General features: G+C 41.8%; 1 pseudogene; it reads left to right on the top strand.

The window, feature by feature from the left end:
• Positions 1-6,629: 6,629 nt before the first annotated feature.
• Positions 6,630-6,724, top strand: LOC147497471 (small nucleolar RNA R71; annotated as a pseudogene).
• The last annotated feature ends 495 nt before the right edge of the window (positions 6,725-7,219 follow it).

Consider the following 7,219-nt stretch of genomic DNA (forward strand, 5'->3'; position numbering starts at 1 on the left):
GAAGTGAGGTTCCTTCGCGTCCTGCCATGCCATGATAATTTGCCAGGCTTCCCGCCATTTATCATCTATTATTGCTAACCTATTAAGAGCCACTTGATCTGACGGGGTGTAGGGTGCAACCTGATGAGGTTGTATCCTCCACCCTTGCCAAGTCATTGCACGGAAAGATCGAATAATACTATTGGTGGGTCGCATGCGATTAATCGTAATCCAATCCGTGAAACGTGTACAAAAATAGGAAAGAAACATAGCATAATACGGGAAATTAGAACAGGCATAATAAGGTACTTATGCCTCATGCTATGGAATCGAGCTAAACTAGACATCAAGGTTCGGGAAGGTCATGACACATACGCCCCGTGGCTAAAGCAAGGAAGACGCCGCAAGTGGCATCATTCACGTAAGAAAAACGCCATTCCCCTAAAATGTTTAGCATGATCCAAAACATAATAGTTCCTATGTCCATGGACCGAGCTACCAAAGCGGCGTTATATTCCCCTTGGTCCTCGATCACGGAAAATGCCTGCCCCATAGGACTCATGCAAAAACTCATAAGTGTAGACATACATATTATCTATCCAATAACACCATGGGTCTTGTATTTCAGCGGGCATAGCAAGTCCAAGAACAAATGCTAGCAAGAACCTGGTAATTTCCATTGGTTCATTATCAATGTTGACTTGTTCTCCATCTGGTCTCTCAAAGAAAATGCAGTTATCATAAAAATAAGATGCTAGTGTTGGAGAATAAAGTGCATCAGGTCTTACCATAAGCGGTTCCTAGCCAACGTATGTGATCGCCTCGCGAAACCAAGCACCATAAGTAGTGCTTTGGAACAAATCTTTGAAAGACTGTTCCAAAATCAATGTAGGAGATGTCATCTAAAAATTATGCTCTGGAATAGCTGCGAATGATCCAAGAACAACCCGCAGAAAATTGGAATTTTTCTGGTCCACGGAAATCAGGGCGCGAGTGCGCTCTACTTGGGCGCGAGTGCGCTCTGAAGATTTTGGAATTCCAGTGTTTGAGCACGAGTCACGCTCACCTTGGGCGCGAGTGCGCTCTGTACAAAATTCTAACAAAAGTGTAGGGCGAGAAAGGCGCCTCTCCTCGAAGCGCTCTCCCGAAGTCTTGAAGAGCGAAAAATGAGGTAAACGTGGGAAACTTGGGATTGAAAGGTGAGTGATGGAAGTTAGGTGTAGTGTGGGTTGTGAGTGTAGAATAAATGAAGTTTATATAGGTTTTAAGTTGCTAAAACGGATCGGGAAGTTGCCAAAAAGTTTTTACGGCAGTTTTCGAAAATACTAAAATTTCCAACCCCGAAAATGGAAACAACTCATATTCTTGATTCTAAAACAAACCTAGTATCTTTTAGGTTGAATTTAGGATAGAATCTACCTATTTTATCGAGATTTCATTCTACCATGATACTTATTCATAGATATGCCTAATCGGCTATATTTTCACCTTGACTCCGCAATAAATTCTAACACGAGGGTCATATAAAAATCATGCTGGAATAGATAACACCACCCCCAAACAATTTTGGAAGGTGGGATCAATATGAAACAACCACGCACAATGAAAATAACCGCATTATATTAAAATTTTCATTCGAAGTACATTTCACTACAAAATTCAAATTACGGAATTAAACTTACATTAAAATAAATAACAATAATGAAACTATAAATAAAAAAAATAAAAAAAACATCAAACGATACTATCCCTAACCACTTCGGTATTGGTAGCGGAGGGCACACGCTCAGGAGATGGCTCCTGAGCTCCCGATGGGCCAGCACCATTTGTCTTTCGGCGACGACGCTCGTGCCTCGATGATGTGTCCTCAGAAGGAGAATCCTCGTGAGGTGGGAATCGTGCAAGCATGTCGGCCCGGAACTGGCGTTGAGCTTCTAGCTCGGCCCTCATCTGTTCCCATCGCTCGTCCTCCCTCTGGGTACGGATCTCGAAATTATGGTGGATAGTTGCCTGTCGAGCCCGGAGGTCTTCGCAGATAGTGTTGAGTGAATGCATGTCACGATGAATCATAGCCATGCGTTCTGCATCTGACCAACACCTCTCCAAGGCATCCGCATCAAAACAAGTCAAGTCCTCCTCATCCTCCGAGGCATTCTCATTTCCCCCATCCTCCTCGGCATTCTCATTTCCACCATCATCCTCGTCCTCTACCCTATCCTCAGGCAACCTCCAAACTCATTGGACACAATCCTTATATATGCGAGGATTTCGGTGTAGGGTGATGTAAGACCTATCGACGGCGGAGTCTGCTCTCTCAACTTCAAAGATGATCTTGGTTATCAACACGAGGAGAGGTACAAATGACTTTCCCTACTCCCCTAATCATGCTAAGCAAAACTCCAAGATACGTAACTTGTACTTCGCTCTTGGAGTATCCATAAAATGTGGAGGCTGTTCGGACCCGATGTCGCCGACCTTCTCCTTCCCAGGGCGTTCGCTCGACCAATCCACCGAGCTATAGCCACCGGGTTGGTCCCTGAGGATGCTCTGGCGAATACAATGCGAAGTTCGCATTGTAGTTCCCTTCGAGAATCGCCACGCATCATCAACGGCTCTACCCCATTATATTGGGACTCCTCGTAACGCGACATCCGTGATGGATTCAAGGCGAATTCCTAGAATCTCACCAACAACCCAAGATGGTTACTTCCTTCCTCCTCTTCGCCACCATAACAAAAAATTCTACCCCTCCACCTCCCTCGTGTTTTAAAAATCGCCGGACTAAGTCTTCGTGGTAAAAGGCTTCGGTCGAAAGTACCACAAGCTATTCCAGCTCTCTATCGATCATTTCACACCATAAAAAGGGCGCCGAAGTGGTCGCCAAGAAATGCTGCTTGCTCCAAAGAAGATTCGGCGTTGTTGAGCCATTGGAGTGTTTGGAATGTAGTGGGGGTTGGAATTTAAGTCAACCGAATGAAACAACCAGTGGTGGTGGTGCGGTGGTGGCGCCGACGAAAATAAATTTTTTTAATTTTCATGGGTTTTTGGTGATGTAAGTTGGTGGATTTGGTGGTGGTTTGGTTTTAGAGAAGATTTGAACTTGATTTGAATCTGGGCGTGGGTTTAATTAGGTTTCTTTTTTTAATTTTTGGATTTAGGTTTTGAAGTTTTGGTTTTTGTTTGATAATGGCGGTTTGAGAAGATGAAGGATGACTGTTGGTGTGGAGCAAGGGCGCGGGTGCGCTACAGGTGCGCGCGAGTTGGGCCCAAGCCTAATTCGAAATTTTCTAATTTTTCGATTTTTCGCGCCACTTCAAACTAATATTGTCGCTTCGTTACCGGTCCGATTTTTGCGAATGAGATATGGAAATGATCAGGAGAGAATTTTCAATCCAATGATCCATAAAACACTCTATTCCGACCGTGGATGACATATAAGATAGTGGAAAATGCCTCGAAGTGCGTGCATGATATACGTTATGCGAACGAATGAACTCTAAATTCATAGATTATGTCAACCCGAATCAAAATACAATTAAACGGCCTAAGCAACTCTAATGGGACCTAAACATTATAGGACGAAAACACGAACACCCCACCCCCAAACAAATTTTTTACAACAAAGTTTAGAAAATTTGTTTTTTTTTAAGTGGGTCTTTTAAAGTCAGATTCCCGAGACTTCCTAGATTACTATGTTTATTCTTTAATATATATATATATATATATATATATTTTTACTTTTATAATGAAAAACAATAAGCAAGAAAGACATAATTCACCCCATAGAGAAACATGACTCAAAAATCTGAGAAAACATGCAAGAGTGGAAAACGTGAATTATGTTAAACGTGGACTTAGGATCCGGTCCTTACAGCCACACACTCCATAGGGAGGGCCCGGTTACCTTAATGGTGCACTCACCAATATCTGGAAATGAAAGGAATGCATCAAACACAACAAATTGAGTCATTTATAGTCAGATACTCGAGACTTTATCTAACATATGTATGAACATGCAGTTTATCATATATCAACAACCGAAATAGTTGTGGATCATTCCATAAATAAATATCACAAAAAACATATCTAAACACAATCAAGCACCAAGATTTCCTATGACGCAACCTAGTGAAATGAAAGCGAAGTCGGATAAACCTATAACGTAAGCTAGCATGCACCTTCTTTTTCATCTTTGAGCGAGAGGGTGTCCTAGTGAATAAGTGTGGAAAAATGAATGGTTGTGGAAGATATGGTGGATACGGATAAGTTGTAGAAGGAAAGCATGTAAACAGTGAGGATGTGGGTTTAGCACAAAACTCATTCATGGTGTAGGTAGGGACTGTTTCAAGTCTGAAAATGAAGGTGTCAAATGCTTTGTTCTTCTGAAGTATTTGTTTACTAGGTGGATTTAAAAAATTATGAAGCACAGAAGAAACAAAAGGATCGAGTGCAAACTCGAGATCCCTTTGAAAGGGTGGAAAGAGGGGAGTCGAGCTGGATGTTGTGCAAAGTAATTCTTGATTGGGTGAATCATCACCTGCTCTAAGAAACTCATCGAATTCCTCATCTAGATTGGTCATATCCACGTTACTATGATAGTTTTCTATATCTTTGAGAAAGTCATCTATGTCATCCTCATCCGTAATATGTGTATCGACTAGTGTAGGGATAAAAATGTTGGAGTCTGAACTTCCAAAGGAAAGAATTTTGGGCATATGATTATCAGGGAACGTGTTGTTAAAATAATCTCGAGCAAAGCTCTCGATCATGCTAACCTCTCCATCCATAGACGAATCTAGTAAATGTGTCTTTGTTTTAAAAACATTTACTTCAACAGCAAGATGGCCAAAAGACATGGACATCAAACCATCGCGGCAAGTAATGAGCGCATTGGCAGTTGCTAGGAAAGGACGCCCTAAGATGATCGGACACCCAGTCATTAGCTTACTTTCAGATCGAGGATGACAAAATCAGCCGGATAGTAAAAATCCGAACTTTTACCAACACATTTTCGACCACACCCTTAGGATACTTAATAGACCGATCGAGGGCAATTGCGCGTCATTTTAGTGGGTTGCATCTCGCCTAGACCTATTTGTCTATATAAATAAAACGGGAGTAAGTTAACACTAGCCCCCATGTCTAATAACGCCGTCGTCAGATAAGAATCTCCTAAGGTGCATTATACGATGAGGGGAGGGCCTTGTCCTCCTTGTACTTAACAATTCCATTATGTTCAGATAGAGTTGGGAATTGTTCTGTTAAAAAGGCGTCTTTTGGTATATTGGTGTTACGCCTAGTAGTACACAACTCCTTAAGAAACTTAGCATGGTGTGGTAGCTTTAATAGCTTCGAGAAAGGGAAGGTTTATAGTTAGATTCTTGAAAACGTCCCTAATCTCCTCATAATTAGTATCCCTAGTTAACACGGCTAATTTTTGTGGAAACGGTGGTTTCTGTCTATATTTAGCAATGGTATCACCTGGATGTTTAACCGTGGCTTTTTGTTTCTTAGGTTGTATTATAACTGGTACCTCTACAGTGGTAGGCTCTTCAGTTTCTATTTCGGTATCTAGTAAAATAGCAGGTGTAGGGGCTACTGGTGGGGTAACTATAGGCATACTTACTTTGTTATCAACCACTCTGCCCGCATCGGAGAGTGGTGATGGCCTTTAGCTCACCTACATTTTCATATTCATTACTAGTATTATCGGTTACCTCAAAGGCGTGTTTGTTGTTTTAGGATTAGGTATTGCGTGACTGGAAACACACCTTTGGGTTGGGCTTTTATCTTGGGCCATCTCTTGGCTTAAATTATTAACGGATTGTAGAAGCTGTTGGTTAGATTGAGCCATGGTTTGGAAAAGTTTTTGGCTCACTTGTATGAAGGTGTCAAGACGATCCGTTGTGTGGGTGTAGTAGTCCGCACGGTGGTGTGGACCGAACTATTTCGCGTGAATTATTTATGGGTGGATTTTGATAATTATTATTTACCTAACGATACCTCTATTAGCATTATAATTATTATAACTACCTTGACCTTGTGCTTGACCTTGTCGAGGTTGCACTTGGTTGTTATAATTATTAAAATTACCCTCGACCACGTCCTTGTCATGGTGGAACTTGGTTAAAACCGTATGTTGGCCTAACATATTGATTATTGTACCCTGGAGGTGTGACGTGTTGGTTATTTCTCCAACCGAAGTTGGGATTTTGTCTCCAAGGGGCGTTAGGTTCACTATTAATGGAACAAGCTTGTTCATAGGCTATAGGACAGTGGAACTCGGGATGCTCAAGGCTCCAACAGAAACTACATGGATTTGAATTTACATTCATGACGGGAATAGGCTTTTGTTGAGCAGAAATGGCCTCTACCTTTTTAGTGAGTGATTCGATTAGAGTTTTAAGCTCGGGATCGTGTTTAATTTCAAACATACCGGCGGCCTTAACTGTATTTGAAGAACTAGCGGAGCGGTGGATATCGTCACTACACCCCCCCAGTTGTTATTTCGCTTTGTTTGATCCTCTAAAAATTTATAAGCCTCCGAGGCTCCTTTGCTTAAGAAACTACCCCCATTCATTATGTCTAGGACTTCTTTATGGTGGTGTAGAAGTTCTTTGAAAAAGGCATAAACTAACGTGTCTTTCGCTAAGTTATGATGTGGACACTCTATAAGGAGATCGGTGAAACGATTCCAAGCCTCTGAAAATGATTCATGAGGATTTTGTCGAAAAGAAATGAATCTTGGAAAGCATCTCATCCGTCTTTAGGGGTGGGTAAAAATGTTCCATAAACAGCTGAACAAGTTTAGCCCACGAGTCCACAGAATTAGGCGTTTGGGCAGTTAACCAAGACGCCGCCTTATCGGCTAAGGTGAAAGGGAATACCCTGAGTTTAATTTGTTCCGCACCAACCGTAGGATGGTGGAATGTTGTTAGGACTTGTTCAATCCTACGCATGTGCTGATAAGGTTTTTCATGGTCTAATCCATGAAAAACGGGTAACAAATTAAAAATATTTGGGGGGATTCGAAAATCCCCCACTGGGTCTGCTAGAACGATGCAAGATTTGGGGCTATCACTCAAGGCTTTATAAAAGTCCGAGAGAGGAGTCTCTCCTTCGTCGGGCATTGTGTCAGGTGGTGTGTGTGAAATAGTAGCTAGAGGTGTAGTGGGTGGTATACTAGATAGAATTGTTTATTGACGTTGTTATGTAATTACGTTTGGTGTTTTTGTTCGAC

The sequence above is a fragment of the Coptis chinensis genome, chromosome 5 (genome assembly GCF_015680905.1).
Source record: "Coptis chinensis isolate HL-2020 chromosome 5, ASM1568090v1, whole genome shotgun sequence".
Classification (NCBI taxonomy): Eukaryota; Viridiplantae; Streptophyta; class Magnoliopsida; order Ranunculales; family Ranunculaceae; genus Coptis; species Coptis chinensis.